At 40.8% G+C, this 17,461-nt stretch overlaps 1 protein-coding gene across 2 annotated transcripts in view; it reads left to right on the top strand.

The window, feature by feature from the left end:
• The window catches only part of PDE4B (phosphodiesterase 4B), a 449,115-nt gene that overhangs the window by 389,825 nt on the left and 41,829 nt on the right, over window positions 1-17,461 (top strand). The gene's annotated exons all lie outside the window — the stretch shown is intronic.

Here is a 17,461-nt window from a genome sequence, read left to right as displayed (position 1 = left end):
ATGAAGTTCAGTGCACTGCCACCAATATTTATTAACCACTGTTCTGTTCATAGTACAGCCCACCTTTGCCGCTCCCGGTTCTTCTCCACTGGTCTGATCCACAGCCCACGGTGTGCCCTTGATGTTTTCATTCTATGTCTGTGCCTCCCTGCTCCCCTCCCACACACTCCCTGAGGATGGCAATGACTATGTCTTGTACTTCTGTGTATTCCCCACTGGGGCCCGCCATTAAGTCCATATACCCAGGCCACCTTTCCAGCCTCATTTCCCATCTCCGTTCTGGCCTGTTCTGTCTTCTATACATTAATGATAATGCAATCTACTTCATAATGTTCTTTGGAAGATTAGAATATTCTCTTCAGGCCGATTCTCAATTGATTACTGCTATCATTAACAATATCTGTCTTATCTGTCCTTCCCATGGTCCTTCAGTTTTTGGTATGCAGGCTCGTGAGCATCTGGAGTTAAAAACCAAAGGGATTTTATCACTACTAGATATAGGATTGCTCTTGCCCCTATATCCTGACTGGAACATTCCATCCTCAACTCCCCTCATATGATGGTGGTTATTGCATTTGATTTTGCCTGTATATAAGGCAAGTATTTATTAAGTGCCTGTTGTGTGCCAGGTACTGTTCAGGGCTTGCCATTAGCAAATTTCAGTGGCCTTTTTTGTAGATGAGTCATTCCGCCTTCCTCATCTCAGACCCGGCCCTCCCTCCCTAAGAGGAAGTGTGGTATGGGAACTGCAATTCAAAGTTTTCACTGAGGGCTTGGTCCTGAGCCTTGGCCATGTAAAACTCCCTCACTCTCCACCCTCCCCAGTTCTCCTGAGGCCACCAGGTGCCAGCTGGGGCCTTCTGTCTGCTGGCTGCCTGGGTTATTCCGTTTCAGAAAAATAACTTCTAATCCAAGCTACAACTATTTGAAATTCATTCAAAGTGTAGCAGTAATTCATTCATTCAGTAAATTCAATCAGTCAATAAGTTCAATTCAGTAAATGTTCGCTAAATTAAAGTAATCCCTCACCCAGACTGACTTAATCTCAAAATGCCTATTGTATGGCTCCACAGTAAGCCTGGGTAGTGTAAGCTACGTTTGAAAAGATCATCATTCCCTTGTTACTCCTATTTCGAATAATACGAAGTCTCATAATTCAAGGAAACTTTTTAAACAAGATGACACAGTGGTGGTAAGTGCCAGAAGAACCACCATACCAAAACCAAAACAAAACAAATTAAACAACAACAAACCTTGACTAGAAAAGCAACTTTAAAAAAAATCACTATCGGAGCCTATTATCTAGGTTATGCTGCTCTGAATCTGCGTTAAATGGATACATGCGTGAAGCTAGAGAAAAGAGACCAGAATGTCAGAAGTGACACATAAAACATTTACAGTCCTTGTCTGTATGTGTGTGTTCAGGGGGGAGATTGATTTAAGCCAATATTTTTTACCTCGCCTGCACATTTATGTTGGCGGGATTTCACTGGTAAATATTGGTTTAAACCAAACACTGAAATCTTTAATCACAGTTTAACAGACACTGCATTATACTGTACTAGACACTGCGTTAGAAAGGGAGAAGCAGAGAGAGTAAGCCCAGCTTATAGCTACCATCCTTCAAAGATAGAAAGGGAACATTGGAATTAAGTGAGACTCTTCGGTAGAGATGCCAAGAAAACCATTGCTGAAATACAAAATTTTGTTTTTCTGCAGTCTGGAGTTGAGTTTAGTGAAGTGACGTAGTTCACAAACCAGGGGAAATTAGGGCAAGAGCGGAAGTACTGCTAAATCAGGAGAAACTGGCCAAAGGAAGCTGAGCTGCCTGTGCCATATAGGGTTGACTTCTATATTCTCCGTTTTGTTTGCTGCTGTGTCAAGTTGGGTTGCCATGAAACCTGCGACCTGATTTTGTATTTCGAGGCACGCTAGTTGGAAGTTCTGAATCTGTCACAGAAAACAACGGCTTGTCTACCTGCAAACGAGGCTGTGAAAATCATGCTATTCATATTTCTTACCACACACACCATGCACAGACCCCATCCTCAATGGAGTTGCTTGAGTTTATTCATTCTGTGTCTTCCTTCACATCCAGAACTCCATAAATCACCTGGAGAGCCTGCAAGTCTCGGTCTCTGTTTCTTCCTCCCACCCCCACAACACCTGCACTCTCCACATTCCCACCTGTCTCATTTCGGACACAGCCCTGGGCTGCTTAGATGTTTCTAAGAGTGTCATCAAGAGGACCAGCTGTTTTATCTCTGAAATCTGTGATTATCTCTGTTTAATTAAATCACTGGGCCCGCATCTGGGGGTAGATGATGATCAGATTTGGAAGAAGCAGGGACCATGCTGAAATGAAAAGTCACCTCTACTGGAGACTTCCTGAGGGGAATACTGTTTTTATGTGTTTCGTTTAGTTTCCTTTGGTTTCATTTGGTTTTGTTTGGTCTCTTTCTCTTTCTTTGCTTTCTTTCCCCCTCCCTCCCTCCCTTCCTTCCTCCCCTTTTTTAAAAATGTTTCTCATCAGTTCCCAGGAGAGTTTGAGGTGGAAGAACTTGTAGGGGAAAAAAATTATTGCAAATGAGACTCAGATAGGGCGGTTATCACCAAACTTGGCTGAGAATGGGGGTCCTCTGGACCAATTCTAAACGGCATAAACTGCCAAAGGCCACCCTAGAGAGAGACTGTGTCAGTACTTCAAGGGTTAGCCTGGGGATCACCCCCAGGAGACCCGAATCATGGTCAAGTAGCAACTTTAAATTCAGGCTGGATTAGAAACTGAGTTCCATCATGGATCTAGTATAACTTTGGGCAGACTGTGTAAACCCTTAGGCCTCAGTTTGCTCACCTATAAAATGGGAATAATAACTACTTAATGGGGTTATTGCAAAAATTAAATGAAATAATATACAAAGTCTCTTAGATTAAAATAAAATGAAGCCCTTCCCAATGTCTCCCAGGAATTTAGCAAACAGAGGCAGTCACAGAGGCATTCCTAATGGCACTGGAGGTAGACTGCCTAAGTTTGAATCTGGACTCTACTAAATCTGTGACCCTGGGAAAGTTACTGAATTGCTGTAGTATAGTGTGTAGTGTGTTTCTCATCTGTAAAATAAAATGATCGATTACATATAAAATAAGACTCAGGTCATGAAATTTTGATGAAGATAAAATTAGTTCATGAATGTAAAGTGCTTAGAAATTGCAGCTGGTACTCAATGAATGTTAACTATAATCGTTATTACTACCTCTCTTAAGACAAGCATCTGTGGGGTTATGAATGTTGGGGTGTTCAAGTGGCTATAGGCTGTGATCTGTAACAGTGCTGTCTAACAGAAATATAACACAAGTCGCATAGATAAGTTTAAATTTTCTACTGAACACATAAAAAGAAACATGCAATTAGCTTTAATAATGTTCTTTACTTAATAAGATCTACAGTATTGTAATTTTTACATATAACCAAATATGAAAATTTACTGAGCTATTTTGCATCATTTTTTTTCACCTGAAGTCTGTGCAATCCAGTGTGTATATTACCCATGCACACTGACAAGTCACATCATACCACATCGAGCCAGCCAAGTCTTAGTGCTCAGCAGCCCCACATGGCTAGTAACTTCCATGTTGGACAAGGCAGAAATTCCAAATTCTAAAGCAAGTCCCTTTGCCTTGATGAGCCTCAATGATTTCATTTGTAAATATGGAGATGACTTTCATGGCTTTGTTTGTGGAAGAAAATGAGCAAAATTGAAAGTGCTCTGTCAACTAGAAAGGCTATATGGAGTCTTTCTGCTCTCTACAACACTGGACTGTCAAATGCAATGCCATCCTCACACGGTGAAGTTCCCCAAGTCCTATGTGATCTGAGAAATCACCCAGGAGAGCACCAGGTGAATGGAGCTTTCCTATAGGTAGCTGGAAGAGATTTGGCTAATAATGTCTTGAGAGCCAGGAAAATTTCTAGCCCTCTTTCGTTCTCCACCTACCATATTTACTCCTAATGGCAAAAACCTTTGCTTCTACTCTTCTACTCCCCATTCTTGAAATTCCTTTGACGACCTTCATTCTCCAGCCCAAAACAGGGTTAAGGTATAAATAACCCTTCCACTCCCTCTGATAACACCCTAGTTTGGGACCCCATTTCTTCTTAAATCCTAACTTTTCCTGCAAGTAATAATCCCCGATATTAATAATTTATCAAGTGCTTATTCTTTATTCTATCCTATAGCCCTTACAATTTACTGCTATCAGATCAATAATTCATTTTCATATAGGCATCCTTGTAATAGCAAGAACACTGAACTTGGAGTCAGAAAGCCTAGATTCAAGTCTCTAGGTTCTGCATTTACCACTTATGGGATTTGGAGTGAGACACTAAAACTCCCTAGACATCAGTCTCTTCCTCTATAAAATAGAGACAATAATACATCTCTCATAAGCTCTGGTGAAGATTGAAAGAGAGTATACATATGAAAGGAATCTATAACTGCAAAGCATTGCACAACTGTAAAACAGTATTAAGATATTTATAAACTACTTTGTGTGTGCCATTCTTCTGTTGAACAATTTTCAATAACTCTTCATTCCCTGACAATTACTCTAGCATAAAAAGTTCTTCAAGATTGCCCTGACCACCCTACTTTTACAAATTTATTCCACTCTGCTCCCTTAGTAAAACCCAGTGTTCTAACCAAATAGGACTGTTGTATTTGATCTCCCCATACAGAACAAAATGGTGTAGTGCGTTTCTAATTTTATACCTTTATTCATGCTGTTCATTGCTTTACCTCATTTTTTTCCTCTCTCAAAATTCCAATCATTCTTTTTTTACCTGGCCAAATCTCTCTTGATCTCCCTTTCTCCTATGTCTTTAAGATTTTTCTGTGCTGCCTCTAAACTTACTTATATCTTTCTTATGACAGTTGTCAAAATATTTGGAATTCTAGTATTGCTTGATGCAGAGACCTTCAGTAAGGAGCCTGGATACAGCTCTGCAGTGAGAGTCAAATAACAAGTTCTTCATGTGATTTTGCAGAAGTCTCCTTAAATGTCCCCCATATTAAAACTAGCCAGCCAAGGGACACCTAGCTGGTTCAGTTGGTAGAACATGTGACTCTTAATCTCAGAGTCATGAGTTCAAGCACCATGTTGGGCTTGGATCCTACTTTAAAAAAACAAAAAACAAAAACTTAACCAACCTAGACATCTAATCAAGATATGAATGCAAAAGAAATGTAGAGCCCATTAATTGTGGTAACTTGGAATAAATCAGTAAAAAAGGTGGTTTGTTTGATGACTAATAAAAAAGAAAGTATACCAAGAACAAGAATTCCTGACATTGTTTCTCTGATACTGTTCAGTAGCAGAGGCCCCGTTCCTTTGGGTTAATCGATATCCCATCTATTGGTATGTTGGGCAAGTCAGCAGGGCAAACAATATTTTTTGAGCTTCTACTAGGTGATAGATGCTGTCCTGCATAAAAGATTAGGCAAAAAGATATGTTACCTTCTCTCAAGAAGGTTATCGAATGGGTGTGATAAACCAAGAGAAATAATTTAAATGAAATATGGTCAGTTGGAAATAAAGGGAAGGGAGCTTAATCCAACCTCAAAATATTTAGGAAACCTTGTAAAGTGATATCTCTGGACTGAATCCTAAAAGAGAAATAAAAATTAGCCAGGTGAATAAAGCTGGGAAGGGCACTTCAGAGAGAGTAGAAAAAACTGCAGTCTACCTCAGTAGTAGAGTTGAATACTTCAGACTTGAGGAAAGTGACATAATCATCCAATTAACATCCCCCTACCTCCCGCACTGATTTTGTGCTTACCAAGCAATCTTATGAATAAAAATTGGTCTCCCATGCTAAGTAATGTGGAAAGAGTAGATGACATGAAAAACTCCCCCAAATTATTACTCTCTATAAATTGATTGTTTGGTCTCTTCTCAATTCCTTGTGAATCAGACTAATATAAACAGAACGAAGTCAAATCACACTGACAAAAATCACATTCTGGACCTGTAAAGCCGAAGTGACTGGGAGTTTTGGTCACCAGCCAAATACCACCCTCCTAGAGGCTGTCTGATTTGGGCTTGTGAGCATCTCAAGCCTATTTACCTGACTCCTTCTCCATGGCTCTGTAACTCTAGGCACAGCAGCTCCTGTATAGGTTACTGCAATAAAATAAATAATAATGCTACTAGCAACTGGCATGAATAATTTACTAGGTGCTGGGTACTATGCTACGTGTTTTGATGTGGATATTTCATTTACTCCACATACAACTTGGTGGGAAAGATATACAAAGCTGTGGGAAGGATGAGGAAATTAAGGCTTAAAGAAATGAAGTAACTTGTCCAGGTTCACACTGCTAATAAAACAAACGGCAGGGCCAGAAATCAAACTCCTATTTGTCTTCCTCCAGACCCTGGGCTTTTAAGTACAATTTAGCTGGCCTCCTTTCCTGCCTTCAAGTTTATTCTTCAAATTGCAAGTAGAGTGATCTTTTTAAAATGCAAATTTGGCTAGGCCACTCCTTTGATAAAGCTCCAAAAAGGTTTCCCATTGATTTCAGAACAAAGTACAAAGTCCTCTCCATGGCCTTCCTTGGCTGTGTACAACCTGATCTAAACTTCCCATACTACTCTTTTTCTCTCTGTGTTCCTGCCGGGTACTGCTCTCAGTTCAGTAAGCTTACCCTGCTGTTATCCCTGCCTAGAATGTTCTTTCCTGTTGGTACCCAAGGGGGTTTTAGTTTTTGGGTTTTTTTTTAAAGATATTTATTTATTTATTTATGACTGAATGAGAGAGAGAGAGAGAGAGAGACGGAGCTGGGGGAAGGACAGAGGGAGAGAATCTCAAGCAGACTCCTCACCTACAGAGCGCTCAATCCCGAGACCCCAAGATCACAACCTGAGCTGAAACCCAAGAGTCGGACGTGCAACCGACTGAGCCACCCAGATGCCCCTGTACCCAATTCTTATTCCTTTGAATCTCATAACCTTCCAAGGTACAAATTGCCTGAACTCCCTCTGTCACATCCCTGCTCCTCAGATTTTTGGGTCCCCTGTTATCCCTGTGGCAAATTCTTAGGACAATCTACACTTTTTACCAGCTCCTTTCTCAATTTTAATTAAATAAGTTCTTGTGTAATTGTCTATTTCTGCTAGAATATAGGTTTAAAATAAGCAAAAACAATGTCTGTAAAATTTACCGCTATATCCTCAGAGTTTCCTGCTGAGCCTAAGATATAATAGGCGCTCAAAAAATCTATTCATTAATATGGTGTGTATATATGTTGGTATGTGCGTATATGTAAGTGTTTGTGTATATATATATGTATGTATATAGGTGCACATTTATAATAGCGTATATAGCATATATTGTGTATGTGTGTATATGTGTGTGTATATATAGACATACATATATATTACATAATATATAGACATATACATTACACAGCCATTAAAAAAAGATGAGTTGCCATTTGCAATGACATCGATGTTCCTAGAGTATATTATGCTAAGTGAAATAAGTCAGATTTAGAAAGACAAATACCATATGATTTCACTCATATGTGGGATCTAAAAGAACAAATTAATAAACAAAACCCAGAAACAAACCTGTAAATAATAGGAAATAAAATGGTTTCAGGAGATGGCGGCCAGGAAGAGGGGCAAAATGGGTGAAGGGGAATAGGAGACACAGGCTTCCAGTTATGGAATGAATAAATCACAGGAACAAAAGGCACAGCATAAGGAATATGACTGATGATATTGTAATCGTGTTTATGCTGACAGATGATAGTTGCACTTGTGGTGAGCATAGCATAACAATTTTAGAGAATTTGAAACACTGTATTGTGCACCTGAAACTAATTGTGTGTCAAATCTACTCGAAACATTTTTTTTTTATTGTGCCATGTCCAACAAACAACAAATAGTCAATATTTATCCGGTACATGCTGTCCTAAGCATTTTACATTTATTTACTAATTAAATACTACAATCTATTATAGAGTTACTGTTTTTATTCTCATTACGGGGGGAGGAAACTGAGGCATAGAGAAGTTAAGTAACTTCTTTAATGTTAGGTACCATTAAGTGGTGATATTGGAAGATGAGCCCTGACAGTCTGGTTCCAGAGATCAAGCTTTTAACCACTATTATATATTCTTCATAAATATCTCTTGCATATATTTAATGTATTAGAAAAATATTTGGATAGCAACTTACCTCCAATTTTGATCAATTTCTTGTGTCATTGGTCTTTAACACTAACATAGGCAGACAGGGAAGTTCCTTGAGCACTTTTTCCCATTGATGATGCATGTTGTTGCCTAGATGAGTACAGATTCCCATTAGTGGGTAAATGCCAAAGTCAGAGTCCTTCTGAAGGGCAGGCGTCCATAAGGGGAAGGACATTGGAAGAGGGGGAGGTAGGGCAGAAGGCAACAGAAGTTGAGGCTGGTGCATCCAAACAACAATTTTGCCCTAAGCCCACCTGGGTGAAAGAAAAAGTTGGACCATTTGTTTATAACAGGCCCCATGGCTTAGTAAAAATTCCATGGAATTTAATTAAAATCAGAGAAATTAGGTTCTCTCCCTCCTTCCTTCCCTCCGTCCTTCCTCTCTATTTCTCAAATCATCTCTCTCTCTCATTGGATGATTGAGCAAATCATTAAACACCAACAAGCCTCAACTTCCTCACATGCACAATGGAAGATTTTAATAATAATGCGTAATAATAATTTCTATCTCTTCTTTTCAGTCCCTTAAAAGTATCTTCTGATGAATGATTGTTGATATTTTTGATTGGGAAAGGAATGGAAATATATCACTTGTGCATATATTAAACTTCTAATTATGACAAAAAATAATTTCTATCTCATGGGATTTATTTTTCAAGGAAAAACTAAGATTTGCCAGTGAAAGTACTTGGTAAACTGTCAAGTTATATGTGCAAAAGCTAATTGTGACTGGAGGGTTTTTTTTGAACTTGTAGTCTTAGAGGAGTTTGCTAAAGAAACCGGCATCAAAATGACCTACTTTTCACTGTTATTTCTCTTGAGGGCTGTGAACCTCCTCTTCCACGAATCCACCCACAGTGAAATCCCTGTCATATGCAATTGCAAAGTTCCATATTTATAAAGACACATTGACAAAGTCTTGCCTAGAGAAAGGCCACATAGGGCTAACAAGCTGCCTTTGGAAGAACTGTGTTATAGAATGTATAAATGTCTTCCAGTTTCTGTGATTTGTTCTAAGAATGGTTTACTCAAGGTTAAAGCAACATGCTTTCTCAAATTGTTGCACTCTAACCCAGGTACATTTCATTTACCAGATATTCATCAGAAGAAAAGAAATACCTTTGGAGGGACGCCTGGGTGGCTCAGTTGGTTGGGCAGCTGCCTTCGGCTCAGGTCATGATCCCAGCGTCCTGGGATCGAGTCCCACATCGGGCTCCTTGCTTGGCGGGGAGCCTGCTTCTCCCTCTGCCTCTGCCTGCCATTCTGTCTGCCTGTGCTCGCTCGCTCTCCTCTCTCTCTGACAAATAAATAAAATCTTTAAAAAAAAAAAAAAAAGAAATACCTTTGGACATAAGAACTTACAATGAAAAGAAAAGTATTGCTAGTAAAAGGGAAAAAGGTCATAACCAAGACCACCAAATAAATAGGCCAATAGCCACAACTTAACACCTTGAAATAAAGAGAGGCTGATTTCCATATGTATGAAACTGTTTTGCATTTTAACAAATATTGCACTGTGAGGAGCAACCGAGGAATGAAATAAGCCTGCTAACTTCAAGGCACAAAGAACCTAGAGAAGACGTTTACAGGGTTAGAAGCTTGTGGCTAAAGCTAGAGTCATAAGCTGAATACAGAGAATCCAATTAATACACGCTTCTCACTTCCAAGGATCAGAAGAGTGGTTTCTGAGTTTCCCTGATGAAGGACTTCTTTAATATTTTTTTCCCTGCTGTGGAATCCTTGCTTTAGAAGTTTTGTCTATAAAAACAAAAACTGTATTTAAGGGTAATGATTAGTCTATCAAATTCAAATTTTAAGCTATTTTCTAGAGCCTATTTAATGCTATTTCAGTTATTATGGTATTCACAAATTAAGAGCTAGGGAAGGTCTTGGGATACTTTTCCTTTCAATGTCAAGGGTTTCCTTTATTTTGGGGTTTAAAAGTGTGGATTTTCTGTAACTCTGTATTCCGTGTTCTGCCTTCACAGAGCACTCCCGGTCATGTGGGGGAAAGCTCCATGCTGCTTTGCCCCCATACCCATGTGTCATTGGGCCATTGCGTAAGGTCATGGTGTAGTTTGGATACTGATCAAAGGTACTCAGCCAGGTGATGGGGAGAGTTGAAATTCAGCCCATGCGTCACTTCCCAAGCTTTCTGCCCAAAGGCTGTGTCTGCCAAGAGAGGGCACATTTTTCTAATTTTCACCAAGGCAATGTATTTGGGACAGGGGGCAGGGGTGGGGAGGAAGCTGCTAAGGCACCCAGTTTCACAGATGGACCATTCTGGAGAATGGGAAAGGCATTTCTTACATAATCACTCAATGCAATGGGCCATGTTTTGTTGGTTGCTGTAACACCCAGCCCCTAGCATCAGGCTTGGCATATACTAAATACTCAGTGTATTTTGTGGAGTGAATAAATAATCAGCTCTCTTGTACAGTTCTCTACAGCTGAAGGTCCACTGACTGGTCTGGTGTTATCAGTCAGGATTCAGTGAAAGCAGAATGATATATCAGGCCAGACCTATATTTTAGAAGTGAACACCAACAAACTCTAACCCAAACAAGAGGCAGGTCTGTCTGAGGTCAGACAGTGGGAGGGACACTTCAGGATTTCATGGCCACTTACACATGCTCCTCTCCCTAGGACCAGGCCAAAACTCCACCCAACTCAGCTATCAGATATGTGGCAATCTATCTGCAGGAAAGTGACCAGAAACAGGGAGAGGGCTGGGGATGGGGGCCCAGGGCAACAAAAATTTCCTGACACATGCCAGCACTGTATCAAACATTGGCATGGGTTGCTTCCCTTAATTCTCATAGCTGTTTATGCTGTCTTCCTGTTTTACAGGTAAAGAAAGGGGCGTAGCCAGGATACTTACCTTGTCTGAGGTTACACTGCTAGTAAAGGAATGGCACCGTCAGGATTTATGACGTGTGAATTTTGCCATGTGAATTTTGAGTTCGCAGGAGCATGCTGATCTATGCAATATAAACTAACATTTGGGGGAGGTGTTTCTCAGCTGTGCTGGATTTATTCGAATTCTGTTGATACCCATTGCTATAGCTCAACAAAAGGAAAGGAAATGGGTGTTTTTTTAAGAAATACTGTTCTTTGTTTTTTCAAGTGGGCTTCCCTAGATGGGACTATCTGTTGAAAGCATGCTTGGAAAATCGGAAAGATGGAGAACAGTGTGCAAATCACAAGTGTTAGGAGGCATTGAGTTTTCATAAAATGAACACATTCATCCCTTTTGTTGCATGTGGAGTTGTTCTGACGGATTTAACTACTACACAACCTTGCAAATAACTACCAGCTCTTCTACTGGTAAGAGTTAATTGGATTATGTGAGGCAGCTAAATAAGAGGTTATTTACATTTCTTTTCTGTGTGCTATCTTTGGGTAGAAAGTGGAATGACTAGATTGATAGGTTTTTGATACATACAGAGCTATCTTAAAATTTCATTTAGAATGATCCCTTGTATCAGGAATCTAAAATAATAAAAGAGATAAAAAGTGAGAGTAGAATGGTAGTTGCCAAGGCTTGGGGGAAAGGGGATTGGGAAGGTGTTGATCAAAAGGTCCATAGTTTCAGATATGAAAGTGAGTTAAGTCCTAAAGATTACTGTATAGCATGGTGCATATAGTAAACAATAATGCATCATATACTTAAAAATTGGTTAAGAGGGTAGCATCCTATGTTAACTATTCTCGTAACACATGCATGCACACACACAGAGGGAGGGAGAAAGCTTTTGGAGGTGTTGGTTAAGTTTATGGCATTGTTTATGATGACAGCTTCACAGGTGTATGCTTATCTTCAGACTCATCAAGATATACACATTAAACATGCAAAGCTCTTTTGTATGTCAATCATATGCAATAAAAAATGCATTGAGTTATTGTTTGTAAACAATTTGTATTTGGTCTATAATGTGATGCTTGCACTTGCTGAATTCTCATCTGCATTAGAGTTATGATACTTAGGGTTTCAAAGTTTAAATGATATAGGTGTGGAAGCGGCCTCTGTCTCCACTTTTCCCAGAGATCAGTGGGAAAATTGCACTTGCCTACACTGAGTGAGGGGCCAACTCTTAGGGCACCTGAGGTCTGTTATTAGCTGGGCCACTAACTTCATTACTGCTAAAATCTATTTCCATGTTTTCCGGCTGTGAGGAGTTAGCTCTTTGTGGCCAGGCTGAGTTTTCTCATTACCCTTTCCCATCCCATCTCTGGATCTGTCCTTTCCCATACCTCTCTCTCTCTCTCTCTACACACACACACACACACACACACACACACACACACACTCTTCTACTGGCTTTGTGTGGGGAAAAAACTGGGGAAATTGGAATGCAGGGTAACCATTAGCTGAATTGGAAAAGTATTAAAACAGAAAAGGGGATCTCATTGACCTAGGAAAAGAATATAACTCAACAGTTGTATCATATGATCTCCATGCTCATACATGAACAGACATGCTCATTAATAATGGAGATCTTAGTAAAAATGTGACATTTTACATTTTTATCATTTCAAATTTTTGCTTCTCTCTAATTCTCTCCAAGGTACCTATACCCCATCTGTAATAATAACTGTGATATTGACATAACATGCACAATACTTAAATGTCAACAGTCTGGTTTTGTGTGCATTCTCCTATTGTACCTTCCATGTGAGAATAGGGTAAGTCTTCTTCTTAACCCTCATTTTCAAGATAACGAAATTTAGTCTCAGCACACTTAGATAACTTGCCTTAGGTCAGCCACTGAAGCAAGACGAAGGACCAAAACCACACTGGGTCTTCTGAGTAAATACTGCGCAGCCTTCCTGTGCTACTGACTGCGTTAGATACAGCAGAAAAGGGAAGAGGAGACTCAAGAAGGTGACAACATTTAAGAAAGCAGTTCCACAATTTTAAATAGAAAATACCCAAGGGTAAGACACCACTTTAAATCAGCATTTTCAGGGATTCGTGCATTTTTAGTGCAGAGCTGAATCCTTTAGTTCATAGACCAAGATACAGTCTTGCCAGGAATCTTGCTCTAAATAATTCAACCTCTGACTTCTTGGCTTGTGCCTTAAGGTAAATTCGAGATAATCATACCTCTTTGGTGGCTATCACAGAGATGTTGCAAGGATAAATGAGTAGTGTGCTGGCTGCTCCTTTGAGAAGAGGGCTTTATGAATGCCACATATTATTACCAGATTAATATTAACTATAATTATTTATCCATCCTCTCTCCCTGTTTCTCAGGGTCAAATGCAATACCTACCAGACTTACAAGAGGAAGTAAATGTTCCTTTTCCACTCTTCTTAGAGGGAAGGACACATAGGAGGTTGGTTCTCCTTGTCCCTTTGGAAATTTGTGACAAATAGGGTCAACCCCATGACTCTACGTGGTCCCAGCACCCGCTCTTAGCCCCTTGAGACTTGCTTCTGTGGCATTAAGCATTGTTTCTTCTCAGAGCCATCTTTGCAAGACAGGAAATGACCAGCTTCAGGGCAGGCAGCCTGTGCAAGGTGCAGAGAGCCCCACATCCAGCTGGGCCATTTGCTGCAGTCTTGAATTTTGTAATAATTTGGTCTTTGATCTTGTGTTCGGAAGTGAAGTCTGAGGGGAAAATAGAGTATACCCCAGTGGCTTGGAGCCTTGGCTCATATGCTCTCATATCTTCCTTCGGCCACTTGCCTGCCTCCCCTGGACATGTTCTCAGCTACCCGTTTCCCGGATTCCCTGGCACCCCAAAACTCATCCAGCGTCCCTTATCCTTGCCATCCATTCACAGAGGGGCCCTGGGTGCAGGTGCAGAGAGGGTCTGAGTTGGGCATGTGTGACTTGCCAAGTCTCAGATGGGGCATGGTAGCAGCCATCCTGGACTGGGCTGGCATCTGTACCAGGGGAGATGGGTTATGTCTTGGTGTGAGGGAGCCTCTTGTCCTACCCTGACCTAGGTATCTAGTATGCCTCAGTGCAGAGCTTGTGGCATCCTTAGGAACTGACTAGCTGCTGTGGAGCGAGGCGTCAGTACTGTGGGGAAGAGAAATGTCCAACTTCCCCAGAGCATCAGTCTGGCAGCTGGTGGTTAGGGGTACCCCCGTAGCTTGTGAACTGTCTGTTGCCCTAGTCACCAGATACAGGGCCTGGGGTCCTGTGAAGTTCTGCACTCTTCTGATGGAATCCTTATGCCCGAGGGAACACAATATCAGAGAGAAAATAAAAGACAGCAGACCACGCATTAATTGTGCTGAATGTGCCATAATAACGTAAGATGTCAACAATAGGGAAACCTCAGGGTGGGTTATCTGTGAACTCTCTGTATTTGCTTTGCAACTTTTCTGTAAACCTAGAGTTATTCTAAAATAAAAAGTTTATTTAAACAAAAACACACAAACAAAAGACCACCATGACAAGGTGAGAGAGAGAGACTCCCGAAGAAAGAAAAAGAGCTTCATACTTTCCTAAATTCAATAGCACCTTCCCTGCTGTTTGAACAAGGAGCTCCCCCCATTTTCATTTTGCACTGGACCCTGCAAATTATATAGCTGATTGGGCCTGTAAAACCCTTCTTGGGGTGCACAAGTCCTCTCTCTCCCATCCTGTTCCTCCCCACTCCCAAATGCCAGGCCTCTGGGTTACTGGATTACCACTAATAGTTACACTCCTATGTATTGCTCATCTACTGAGAGCTGGCTACCGTTACCAGAAGCTTTATATACTCTGTCTCTAATCCCTTTATAACTTCATGAAATAAGTATTCTTATCTTTATTTTAAGATGTAGGAAACTGAGATCTGGGATCGCACTGTCAACGGTAGAAGAGAAACTCAAAATACATGAGTCTCACTCCAAAGCTGGTGCTCTCTCCACAGTCTACAGATGCCCCATTCAGTCTCTGGGTAGCCAAGTATTTGCAGGCTGCTCAGGCAGGCACTTTGGTCTCTGTTCCTCTGAATATTTACCGAGTATCTGGTAGGCAGTAGGGTCTAAAATAGGACACAGAGTCTTGACTATATATTAAGAATCTAAAAAGGAGGGGTGCCTGGGGGGCTCAGTCACTAAATATCTGCCTTCAGCTCAGGTCATGATCCCAGGGTCCTAGGATCGTCCCCCATTTTGGGCTCCCTGTTCAACGGGGAGTCTGTTTCTCCCTCTCCAGCTCCCCCTGCTTGTGTTCCCTCTCTTGTGGTCTCTCTCTGTCATTCATAAATAAAATCTTTAAGAAAAAAAAAAAAGAATATAAAAAGGAACAAATCCTCAATAACTTCCACACTAACTTCAAAAAACTTTCCCTTAAAAAATACTGTAGCTACAAAGCAAACTGAGGGTTGCTGGGGTTCGGAGGGTTCGGGGGGGGGGGTTATGGACATTGGGGAGGGTATGTGCCATGGTGAGTGCTGTGAAGTCTGTAAACCTGGCGATTCACAGACCTGTACCCCTGGGGATAAAAATACATTATATGTTTATAAAAAAATAAAAAATAAAATAAAAAGATAAAAAAAAATCAAAGGTTAAAAAAAATGTAAAAAAAAAAAAAAATACTGTAGCTGACCACAATAAGAAAGGGCAGTAGGGTAAGGGCCTGTCACATCCACTGGCTGGTCATGGGCATGTCACTACTGTACCAATTCTGGGAGCTCCCCTGTGCTTGTGCTGGGTCACAGACCGTTGGGTGAGCTGTGCATTGGTGGATCTTTGAAATATCCTCCTCCTTCCTAGTGCTTCTGCTGCTATAATTATTGTAATTCCATTGTCAACCCTGAGTGGAAATTGGATCCCTTTTTTCCTTCTCCATGAAGGGAAATGGAGTAGATCATCTTAAAGTCCTTTTGCGTTCCAAAGGTCATTGTCCGTTCAAAAGTCCATTCAAAAGGCTCAGAGCATCTTAGGTACTGACAATCAGGGGTTGTGATGCAGAAGACACCAAAGTAGTAAAGCCCAAGTAATTGGGAAGTAGTTGGACTTTTCCTTTGATGAGAGGCTGGGGATGGGATGAGAGGGTTCTGGCAGTTGAGGAAAAGCTTCCTGAGAAGAAGTGCTCTCTGGAAGGAACTGGGGCGGGGCAGTTGGGACACACTATAGAGTAAGTGATGAGATTCTGCATGTTGAAGCAGCCCAGAAAGACCGAGGAGGGAAGAGAAGAAGGTATGTGTAAGTCTGGCTTGAGATGAGTTTTACTGAAAACACCTCAATTCTCGTCTGCACATTTTTGAGGAGTGTGAAAAAAATGGAGGAAGTCACCTCCAGTGGTTTTGTGGCTTTTTAAGTATGACATACAGGATATTGAATATTAACCCCACATTATTCTGAGGTGTATGCATATTTGAGGGATAAATAAAACATCTGTTCTCTGAAGTGTGCATCTGTGGACAAGCAATCCCAGTCCCCTGGGGTCTCTCTTGTGCTAATTCTCTTTTCTGCTTGAAATGTGAGCGCCACACACAGAAAATGTCAAATAATAATAAAAGGGTATGTGGTCTCCCTCAGATTTCTGTGTGAACATGGGAAATATGTATTCTAAATTTGACAGGAATGTATGCCATCTTCTCTGTAATAGAATTCCATACAAGATTTTTAATTTTATTAGTGCCTATTGTGTGTTTGCATTGCAGAAAGCTTGATGGAATGAATGAATGTTGTTCCCCTCAAAATCAGGCACGGATGCAGGACAGTCTGACTGACTTTTATCACTGTCTGTAGCCTCGTTCATTCATCCAGCATTCATAAAGTTAATTCAGTGTTTATTAACATAGAGTTCTTAAGTCAATAGTCTTGAGTATTTAGTTTAGACTCACAAACGTTTGGGTACGGAGTGACATGTGACCATTCAGAAAGAGCTTTATTATCCAGCTACAAATTTGATCTTAAAAACAATATTCTTTGAGTGGACCACCAAGAAGTATTTCCAGAAAGTCCTGTGTCCCACAACCACAAATCAGAGCCCCGGGGGCTTTCATCGAAGTGAAAATCTGCAGTGTTCACATCAGGCTCCACCTGAAAGTCCGGTTCAGAATTTCCCTGTGACTCTGGCAGTTGCAGAAGAGAAGTTTTAAGCTTTGTTTAGTATAACAAGAGCTGCCTACTGGGGCCAGTAAACGTGTTCCTGTAAAACTCCAGTTTCTCTCAGACCCACTCCTATCAGGGAAACCTCATCTTGCCTTTCCTTAAAGGAGGGATTCAGAAGAGGGGAGGAAGAGCCTACACC

This window comes from Lutra lutra, chromosome 4, assembly GCF_902655055.1.
Source record: "Lutra lutra chromosome 4, mLutLut1.2, whole genome shotgun sequence".
Classification (NCBI taxonomy): domain Eukaryota; kingdom Metazoa; phylum Chordata; class Mammalia; order Carnivora; family Mustelidae; genus Lutra; species Lutra lutra.
The sequence above is the reverse complement of the archived record's forward strand: the minus strand, read 5'-3'. Positions and strand labels throughout refer to the sequence as shown.